The sequence below is a fragment of the Dama dama genome, chromosome 30, assembly GCF_033118175.1.
Source record: "Dama dama isolate Ldn47 chromosome 30, ASM3311817v1, whole genome shotgun sequence".
Lineage (NCBI taxonomy): Eukaryota > Metazoa > Chordata > Mammalia > Artiodactyla > Cervidae > Dama > Dama dama.
This window is the reverse complement of record NC_083710.1, coordinates 79333951-79345212: the sequence shown is the minus strand read 5'-3', so window position 1 is coordinate 79345212 and position 11262 is coordinate 79333951. Positions and strand designations below refer to the sequence as shown.

At 43.2% G+C, this 11262-nt stretch overlaps 1 protein-coding gene across 1 annotated transcript in view; it reads right to left on the bottom strand.

The window, feature by feature from the left end:
* UBAC2 (UBA domain containing 2) overlaps nucleotides 1-11262 on the bottom strand; it is a 165711-nt gene that overhangs the window by 83930 nt on the left and 70519 nt on the right. The gene's annotated exons all lie outside the window — the stretch shown is intronic.

The window sequence follows — 11262 nt, the reverse complement described above, 5'->3', positions numbered from 1 at the left end:
ATCATGAACTTCAGAGTCACCAGGATTCTTTACAACATTATCGTTGTTTAGTCACTAAGCGATGTCCAACCCTTGTGACCAAATAGAAATACCTCTGTATAACCTGGGTTCGATTCCTGGGTCAGGAAGATTCCCTGGAGAAGGGAATGGCAACCCACTCCAGTATTCTTGCCTGGAGAATCCCAAGGACAGTAGCCCACCAGGCTCCTCTGTCCACAGGGTTGCACAGAGTCGGACATGACTGAGCAACTAACACTTTCTTTACAAGTAGCACGGCCTCCCCAAGTACAGTAAACCATCTGCCGGCTCAGATTTGCTTTACTGGATCCCTCAACTACCTTAAGACAGTACCTATGTTAGCAATGACTCCACATTTGATAACTAAAGAAATGAAATGGTATATGATGGGTCATACTGAAAATTTTTATTAGGCTTTATATCCTGGAAATACTTTCTTTTAAAGTCTTACCTTACTCACTTTCAGATTTTATCCTGTAAGAAAACTAATCTTAATGGTTGACTCAATATCATTTACTGTGTACTTTCAGATTTGTATTGTGTTAATTTCACAGATACCTTAAAGCCATTGTCAAAAATAGCCACTGGTCTTTGTGACTCCTTAGGGAGATAGATGACCACATGGATAGAAGTCAGGAACTTAGGGCCTTTCCTTCATCTATAAATTTTTCCAAGTGAAGAAGAAAAAGGGCAAAATACTACACTTTATGCAAGGTGGCACTTAATGTAGACATTTGAGTTTGATTCCCAAAGAGAAACCATTGTGAAAGTTGCTAAATGAAAACTAGAAACAAAAGCTTCCTGAATTTCAGAGCATCTTTATGGCACACAAGTTGTATGACTGTGTTCCAGCACAGACTACTGTTTGTATGAGCCAACATGCTGTTTCATAGTAGATGAGAGAGTCCTCTTTGTGCTAACGGGGTCAGTTCTTAAGATCCTTCAAACAAGACAGTAAATATCTATGTCACTTGACAAAGGAATAACGCGCTTTTTTCAGCACAGTCTTCTGCCTCCTCCTTCTACTATACCACAAGTCTATATACACGATTTTATCCGATGATCAGGAGCCATACTGCCAAAAAGGTAAACTTTAAACCTACCTCCAATTAATCTTTTTTAAAAAGGTCTGTACTCTAATCAAACTCAGTTATTCCTTGTCCTTTGAAAGGCCCTTATTGCCTATTTCATTCATGAAGCCATGGTTCCTACATGGCCTTGGAGCACTATCTTGTATTATTAGTTGGCTTCAGGTTTATTTCCTATGCATTTCCCTCGGGAGTAGGTAACCTTGGAAAACAGGGACAATGATGTATAATATTTGTATTCTGTTACAGGAAAAAAGGAGGTGGCCTTATATACCAGACATTATTTGAAAATCACAACCTATAAGTCCTTCTACATTGACCAGGTGATATATTATTAACAATTTTAAATAATAACAGGGAGGTAGGAAGAAAACATCTAAGAAGGCTGATAGCTGCTGCTGCTGCTAAGTCGCGTCAGTCGTATCTGACTCTGTGCGACCCCATAGACGGCAGCCCACAAGGCTCCCCCGTCCCTGGGATTCTCCAGGCAAGAACACTGGAGTGGGTTGCCATTTCCTTCTCCAATGCATGAAAGTGAAAAGCGAAAGTGAAGTCACTAAGTCGTATCCGACTATTAGCGACCCCATGGACTGCATGCAGCCTACCAGGCTCCTCCGTCCACAGGATTTTCCAGGCAAGAGTACTGGATTGGGTCACCAGTGCCTTCTCTGAAGCTGATAGCTACAGGCAGCTAACCATACTTCCTCTTCCACAGTTTTATTTTTATTTCTAAAAGGATCATTTGGTTAATTAAAAAAAAACAAACTCTCAAAGCTACTTAGCTTAAGTCAGTATAAACACGCAGACTCTTCAGTGACAATATAGGATAGTACAGAACAGTAAAGGTTAGATTTTAGAAATGACATCAGGTATATATGAAGAGTGCAACTGGTCCAGGAATTATGTAATATCTTCCTTTTCACAATCTATGAAACAGGATGAACAGACTGTATTGCCCACACTTTATAAAGAAATCTAAATTAAGGAAAGGAACCTGGTAAATTCAGAGACAAGGAGCAACAGGAACGTAACCCTAACTTCATGTCCCAGTCATAAAAAGAACTGAAGCACACAGACTCGGAAAAAAAGTATGAGAAGGCAGGTTTAATTATAGGCCAGCAGGTTAGCTAACCCTTCAACAGGACAAATAACCAAGAGTTGGAAGACAACACGCTCCGGCTGTGAGTTCCCCGAGGATGAAAGTGCTGTAGGTTAGATATGCAGCACCTGGTACAGCCTGGCCCAAAGAAGTCTCTCAAATACGCATCGAATTAACAGCACCTGTTTTGTACCATTGCCAACAAAATACTAAAGCCCTACTGAAAGATCTCCAAAGTTCTTAATTTTTTTGGGAAATGAAAAAGAAGTTACATATGCTAGAGAATATGTAATTGTGTAATTGAAGACAGGGCTTCTCAAAGACCCTGCAATTTAAAGCAGATATATTAAGAACAGAACTAATTTCCCAAGAAGCCAGTTCATATTTAGTTACAGAAATATGTTCTGTTTGAAAACAACTTTAAATTTCAAGAGGCAAGGGCAGTGGCTCCTACTGATCTCTAAAATGTACCAGGCAACCTTAAAAGAGGAAGCTCGGCTCTTAAATAAACTTTTAAAATGGTCTATTTTGGTCACTCTTAGCCCACTGTAATTTGTTATTCTTTGCAAAGCTAAAAACATCTGCTCATTGGACTATTAAGAGTGAAAAAATGAAGAGTTGATCTGGTGACAACACAGCCCATGTTTTGGAATCTGGGGGTGACTAGCGTTCAGGAGAACTGATGTCACTGGACATTTGCTTTACATTAAACTCTGAAGAACTGGTCACTTAAAAAATAATCCTCAGATTTTTATTCATTTGAAAGTTCAATTAGCTGAGAAGGAACAACTGCTGACTGTTTGCTACACACCGCTTTCGAGTACCTGACAGGCATTACCTCCCTCAATCCTCACTCCTTTAAGGGGTGGGTAGAACTTTATCTGGGGCTTCCCACATGGCTCAGTGGTAAAGAATCCTCCTGCCAGTGCAGGAGACGGGGGGGTTCAATCCCTGGGTCAGGAAGATCCCTTGGAGGAGGAAATGGCAACCCACTCCAGTACTCTTGCCTGGAAAATCCCATGGACAGAGGAGCCTGGCAGGCTACAGTCCATGGGGTTGCAAAGAGTCGGACACGACTGAGTGACTGAGCGCACACACATAACTTTATTTTGCTGATGAGGAGACTGGAGCGCCAGGCCACGGAGACGTGGAGCTGGGAGCTCGATCCAAACCCTCTGGCCCCAGGGTAGTGCGACTGGGAGCACAAGGTTTTCACCACCTACAGAACTACGTTCATTAAGAGACGGCTCCATTCCTCCACTTCCTGTGGCTTCCTGGGCCTCGGACATGTCCCAACACCACATCGAACCTTCAGCTTATCTTCTTTCCCTGTGGGAGCACCCTAATTTCTCTGCTTCTCAAGCTCCATTCCCTCAGTCCCACACCTGATCATCGTCTCTCATCCACAGTATTTGGCCAGTAAGCCCTGCTTTCATTTTCTCCTCCAGAACTCACTCTTGCCCATCTTTTCTTTGCCCCAAATCAGCATCCTAGGCTGGATGCTGGCATCACACACCTAAATGACTACAACGTCTTGCCTACTGCTCCCCTCACCTGAAGCCAGACACTTTGGCCTTCCTTTCAGGTGCTACACCGGAAGTCAGCAGATTAATAACAAAAACCATGCTAAACAATTGCTAACAGTAACATGGTATGAGATAGGCTTTATATGTATTCAAGCCTATAATAATTCTTCAAGGCTGGTCCCATTGCTGCTGCTGCTGCTAAGTCACTTCAGTTGTGTCCGACTTTGTGCAACCCCATAGACGGCAGCCCATCAGGCTCCTCTGTCCCTGGGATTCTCCAGGCAAGAACACTGGAGTGGATTGCCATTTCCTTCTCCAATGCATGCATGCATGCTAAGTCGCTTCTGACTCTGTGCGACCCTATGGACAACAGCCTACCAGGCTCCTCTGTCCACGGGATTCTCTAGGCAAGAATACTGGAGTGGGTTGTCATTTCCTTTTCCTGGTCCCATTACTATCCCTGTTTTATAGATGAGGAAATTATGCCCCAGAAAAGTTCAGTCAATTACCCAAAGCCACACAACTAGCAAGCAGGGGAGACAGGCTCTTGACTCTACAGTCTGGCTCCAAGGTCTGTCACTCATTATCACTACACTGTCTCTTTTAAACAAGTAGAAGTATATGCCAGGTCCTCAGACAGCCTTGGAAGAGACACTTACTGCTCACTGGATATTCTCAACTTTCTATTGTGGCTCATGTGACTACCTCCAGCCAATGGGTTGGCCAGAAAAAACAATGTAGGTCCCTTCCTACATGGAGCTTTGGACAGTAGTGACGAACCTCCCACACCACTCTTCGGCCGTGGGGACCAGAGAGGTTCTAGATGCGGGACCTCTGTCAGCCTGGGTCCTTGAATGAGTAAATGGAGAACTCCCCAGCCCATACCCCATCCATCTGTGTTGACAAAGTAGTGCAAATGAGAGATGCATTTATATTCAGCCACTGAGACCTCAGGGCTAATTTGAAGCCACAACAGAGGCTAATTAACACACCGACCCATACACCAAGGGTAAGAAAAGAATGTGCCCTCTATGCAGTTCTCCCAGCAAACAGATGTAATCTTCCCTAATCCCAGTTTCATCGTGTCATTTCATGCTCCAGGATTGAGAGTAGTTCCCCATCATGGACCGCATGAAGTGCAAGTTCCTCTCTCATACTTTCAAGCGTCTGCTACCTCGCTGTTCTTCATTGCTCAATAAGTACCTCTCAAGATAGCTGGTCTACCCCATGAATATGACAAATACTTGGTCCTCTTGGTTGGATTCTCCTGCTTCTGCCATTCATTCTTTACACTCACATTCTAACTGTACCTCCTCCTTTCATTCTCCTTTGACTACTCAAAGCCACCCATCTTCCCTTTCCTCAACTTACTTGGCTTTCATATAGCCTATGCCACACAGTTTTAACTTTAGACAAAAATTATCTTGCCACAAAAGAAGAGAAAAAATACAATGGCCTGGAAACCTGGTTCTGGTTTGACTGTGTATCAGCTATATCACCTCTTGCCAAGTCTTTTAGCCTTTCTAGATTTCCGTTATCTTATCAATGAAATAACAGCACTACGTGACATGTACGCTCTCTGCCAACCATCACACAGCCTGTGGTCTGTTATTTTACATGCATCACTCTTATATCCCTTAGTTTAAACATAAGCCCCATTAGGGCAGAGATCTTGAATCTTCTTTCCATTCTGGGTAGCTTTGAGCACAGCACCTTGCAAAGAGATAATGCTCAAAGAAATATATGTTGGCATTTCCCTGGTGGTCCAGTGGTTTAGAATCCACCTGCCAATGAAGGAGACGTGGGTTTGATCCCTGGTCTGGGAACTAAGATCCCACATGCTGAGGGCCAACTAAGCCTGTGTGCCACAACTACTGAGACTACACACTGCAATTACTGAAGCCTGCATGCCCTAGAGCCTGTGCTCCACAATAAGAGAAGCCACCGCAACCAGAAGCCCACGCACCGCAACTAGAGAGCAGTCCGCACTGGCCACAACTGGAGGAAGCCCTCAGGCAGCAATGAAGACCCAGCACAGCGATAAATGAATAAATAAATTTTAAAAATTATACACACACACACACACATACGCACACACAAACCACAGGTCATCAAATGGTAGTTGAGGACATTATATGATTGTTGCTGTTATTCAGTCACTAAGTTGTGTCTGACTCTTTGCGACCCCATGGACTGTAGCACACCAGGCTTCCCTGTCCTCCACTATCTCCCAGAGTTTGCTCAAATCCATGTCCACTTAGTCAATGATGCTATCTAACCATCTCATCCTCTGCCACCTGTTTCTCCTTTTGCCTTCAATCTTTACCAGCATCAGAGTATATTCCAATGATCAGCTCTTCACATGAGGTGGCCAAAGTACTGGAGCTTCAGCTTCAGCATCAATCCTTCCAATGAATATTCAGGGTTGATTTCCTTTAGGATTGACCTCTGTGCTGTCCATGGGACTCTCAAGAGTCTTCTCCAGCACCACAATTTGAAAGCATCAATTCTTCTGTGCTTAGCCCTCTTTATGATCCAACTCTCACATCCATACACAACTACTGGAAAAATCATAGCTTTGACTATACACACCTAGGTTGGCAAAGTGATATCTCTGCTTTTTAACACACAAAGTTTGTCATAGCTTTCCTTCCAAGGAGCAAGCATCTTTTAATTTCATGACTGCAGTCACCATCTGCAGTGATTCTGGAGCCCAAGAAAATAAACTCAGTCACTGCTTCCACTTTTTCTCCTTCATTTGCCATGAAGTGATGGGACTGGATACCATGGTCTTAGTTTTCTGAATGTTGAGTTTTAAGCCCGTTTCTTCACTCCCCTCTCTCACTCTCGTCAAGAGACTCTTTAGTTCCTCTTCACTTTCTGCCGTTAGAGTGGTATGATCTGCATTTGGGTTGTTGATATTTCTCCCAGCAATCTTGTTTCCAGCTTGTGATTCATCCAGCCCGGCATTTCTCATGACGTACTCTGCATAGAGTTAAATAAGCAGGGTTCCAATATACAGCCTTGACGTACTCCTTTCCCAATATTGAACCAGTCAGTTGTTTCATATAAGGTTCTAACTGTTGCTTCTTGACCTGCAAACAGGTTTCTTAGGAGACATGTAAGGTGGCCCGGTATGCCCATCTCTTTAAGAATTTTTTCAGTTTGTTGTGATCTGCACAGTCAATGCACAGGTTATGCACAGGCTTTTGCATAGTCACTGAAGCAGAAGTAGATGTTTTTCTGGAATTCCTTTGTTTTCTCTATGATCCAACGGACGTTGGCAACTTGATTTCTGGTTCCTCTGCCTTTTTTAAACCCAGCTTGTTCACTGGAAGGACTGATGTTGAAGCTGAAACTCCAATACTTTGGCCACCTGATGCAAAGAGCTGACTCATTTGAAAAGACCCTGATGCTGGGAAAGATTGAGGGCAGGAGGAGAAAGGAACGACAGAGGATAAGATGATTGGATGGCATCACCGACTCAATGGACATGGGTTTGGGTGGACTCCGGGAGTTGGTAATGGACAGGGAGGCCTGATGTGCTGCGATCCATAGGGTCTCAAAGAGTCAGACACAACTGAGCGACTGAATTGAACTGAACTGTACATCTGTAAGTTCTCAGTTTATGTACTGCTGAAGCCTAGCTTGAAGGATTTTGAGCATAACCTTACTAGCATGTGAGATGAGCACAACTGTCCGGTAGTTTGAACAATCTTTGGCATTACCCTTCTTTGGTACTGGAATGAAAACTGATCTTTTCCAGTCCTGTGGTCACTGCTGAATCTTCCAAATTTGCTGACATATTGAGGGCAGAACTTTCACAGCATCATCTTTTAGGATTTGAAATAGCTCAACTGGAATTCCATCACCTCCACTAGCTTTATTTGTAGCAATGTTTCCTAAGGCCCACTTGACTTCACACTGAAGGATGCCTGGCTCCACATAAGTGATCATATGATCACGGTTATCTGGGTCATTGAGACCGTTTCTGTACAGCTCCTCTGTATTCTCACCACCTTTTCTTCATCGCTTCTGCTTCTGTCAGGCCTTTACCATTCTCTGTCCATATTATGATTGTGGTGCATGTGAGCTAAGTTGCTTCAGTCATCTGCCACTCTGTGCGACCCTACAGACTGTATGTAGCCTGCCAGGCTCCCTCTGTCCATGGGATTCTCCAGGCAAGAATACTGGAGTGGGTGGCCATGCCCTCCTCCAGGGGATCTTCCCGACCCAGGGAATGAACCCGTATCTCTTACCTGCAGAACCGTATCCTGCACTGGCAGGTGGACTCTTTACCCCTAAAGCCTCCTCAGAATCCCCTTATTATGATTAGTACTATTCAAGTATGGTGGGGGAGAGGTTTTATTCTTTTGTGTTATTATTCTTGTCTGTTAGGCAGTAACAGATAACTAATACATTATGGTACTGAAATACTAATCCTGGAAAATATTTTAAATTGGAAACTGTAATGACATTTAAATAAATCAAGGCTTCTTTTCCAAAAAAAAAAACCAAAAAGTTTTCTGATGAGAGTGTAAGAGGCATGCCACTAGCTTTCCCTGTTCTTCCATATACAAAGAGGCAACAGATGATTATGTTCATTTAATCTGTTCCTGATAATGCAGATCCAGATATTATTTTATTTTTCAATTGCTTATCTGCCCCCCAAATTGTAAAGACTTCCGCTTTCTCTTTATTTGCACACTTACTATGTTGCTTCTCATTGCTGACAGTGTTATTTGGATGTTTTGTCTACTTGAGTAAACTGCCAGCCACGTCTGGGCAGGAACCCTTCTGTCCCACATGGTACCTACTACAATGGGTCTGAACCAAGAACTCAAGTAATTTTTGACTGGCTTTTAACAGTTTTTTCAGTGTGAGAACATTTATTTCTGGTTTCCATATCTTATAAGAATGACTTTTCCCATGCAGGTTTTGAGAAGAAAAAAAATGCGTCAAAACGAAACTACACGGAGGCTGAAAAAGGTTTTAATCCTACTCTAAAAAAAGTAACATTTTGATGTGTTCTCACTGTTTGAGTTCCACAATTTTCCCCTTAAGTCCTGGAGTGAAATATCTGCTTTTTAAAATATATAGTAAAAATATATGGGGTCATTGCCTGTATCAGGGTTTTAAAAAATCAACACAAACTACGTTACCGGCGTACCGTATCTTGTAATTCAACACAGTCCCTGGTGTGAGTTCCAACAATCTGGAAAGGGTTCGACCTGAGACTGGGCATGGATGGTGCCTGCACCCACACGCTCAGGTCCCCAGAGACCCAAGGAAGGGAGACTCTGGGAGGAGGGCAAGATCCCTAGGGGAGAGACCTGGGGAGGGGCTGGTCAACTGATGGCAGGGGCAGGGCTGAGAAATACTGTAGGCCTTGGCCATGAAGAATTGAGGAAGCAAGAGTAAAATGGAAAAGAGAAAGGAAGAAAAAGTGTCTCATAAGGGACCCAACTGTCAAACTATTTGAAGTTTGGTGTTTGACAAAATGTTGATAAGGCGATGGGTACACGGTAGTCTTTCATTATACTGTCCTCTCTGCATTCACATATCTTTGAAATTTTCTGTCATAAATTTTTTAAATTGTTAAGTATAGTCTCCAATATATTTCCCATACTGCTGGGACATCAGGGGTGGAGGCAGAAATTCAGGGATGAGTCGGAGGGGCAGGTGGTGGTCACACGGCTGCTGGTCTCCATCTCTCACCACTGAGCCGCACAACCCAAGTCACGTGGAAAGATGGGAATGAGACACATGGAGCCATGTTCATACCTCAAGAGGGCAGGGAAGGGTAGTCTCAATGGACCCATGAGAAATCCTAGTAAGAAATGGCTTTTTGTGATAAAGTCACCAGCAAAGAACAGGTTATACCAGATATCCGCATGGAAAGACTGTCGGGCTTTCACACACACACACACACACACACACACACACACACACACACGGGCAAAAAACTGCTTCTTTTCCCTTAAACCACAGTCCAGTTCAAATCTGCATGCTTCAGATATGGGTATGTTGCTCTGGACATATACATCTGAAGTCAAAGATAAAACTTACATTCTTTTGATTACCAATACTGTCAGCCAAGGTTCACCTACAGATAATAGAAAACTTTCAAGCTGTTTTGGGCAAGAGAAAATTTACTTTACAAAACTAGGCATTTGTAAAATTTTTAAAAGGGCCAGAAGGGTAGATCCAGGCTTGGTGTCCAGGAACAGACTCTGATGCAACACATAAGGACTGGTCTACCATGAACACTGCTTCCTCTGCCACAGTCAGGATGCTGGGAATCAGGAAGTCATTACATCATTTCAACAGAGTCTAGGGAGCAGTAAGTAGTCTGATCTATAACCTCCAGGGCCCTGGGGGGGTCTGTGGAAATGGACCACCAAAACAGGAATCTCAAATGCTACTGCCTCAGCTCACACTGAATTCAGCTCACTGAATTCAAACTGCACAAGACCCTAAATCGTCGGCAGAACTCTGGATGCAAGGGAGTATGAGAAAGAAAGCATTAAGCTTTTCAACCTCTGTTTTCTGTGGATACACACTAAGAGGACCCTGGAAAAGATAAAGAGCAAGACAATCCAGGCTTATTCATTATACCACAACAAATATTAAAGCTTTCTACCAAATGGGAAGAAGGAGTGTCTAATTAAAAAAAGAGAAAGCTAAGAGATACCATAACCAAATGCAAAACCAAATATAAAGGGCTTTTTCAAAGAGAAAAAAATGAATACAGGAGAAATCTGAATATAGTTTTGGTAGTATATAATAAGGAATTATTAAGGAATTATAAATAATTTTGCTAGGTTAAAGTAATATGTTTCTATAAGCAAATGTCACTACTTTTCAGACCTTCCTTAAATATGGAATATTCCCTTGTGGCCTGCAATGCAAGAGCCCTGGGTTCAACCTCTGGGTCAGGAAGATCCCCTGGAGAACAGAATGGCAACCCACTCCAGTATTCCTGACTGGAAAATTCCACGGACAGAAGAGCCTGGCAGGCTACAGCCCATCAGGTCAAAGAGCATGACTAAGCAACTTCCACTTGATTAGGATGTCCAAAAACTGAAACAAAACGTCTGAAAGTATTTAGTTTTTAAGGAACCAGAAAAAGAATAGGGAAGGGAGGCAAAAATTTTCACTATTATTTCTGGGTTCTAGGGCTCATTTTGGGTTCCCTGGTGGCTCTGATGGTAAAGAATTTGCCTGCAATGTGGGAAATATCCCTGGGTTGGGAAGATCCCCTGGAGGAGAGGGCTTCCCTGGTGGCTCAGACGGTAAAGAATCCGCCTGCAATGCAGGAGACCTGGGTTCAATCCCTGGGTTGGGAAGATTCCCTGAAGGAGGGCATGGCAACTCACTCCAGTATTCTTGCCTGGAGAATCCCCATGGGCAGAGGAGCCTGGCAGATGACAGTCCATGGGAGCACAAACAGTCAGACATGACGGAGCAATAAAATAAGCACAGGGCTCATTTTATTATTCTCTCTGCCTCTGTGATTGAAATTTTTCAA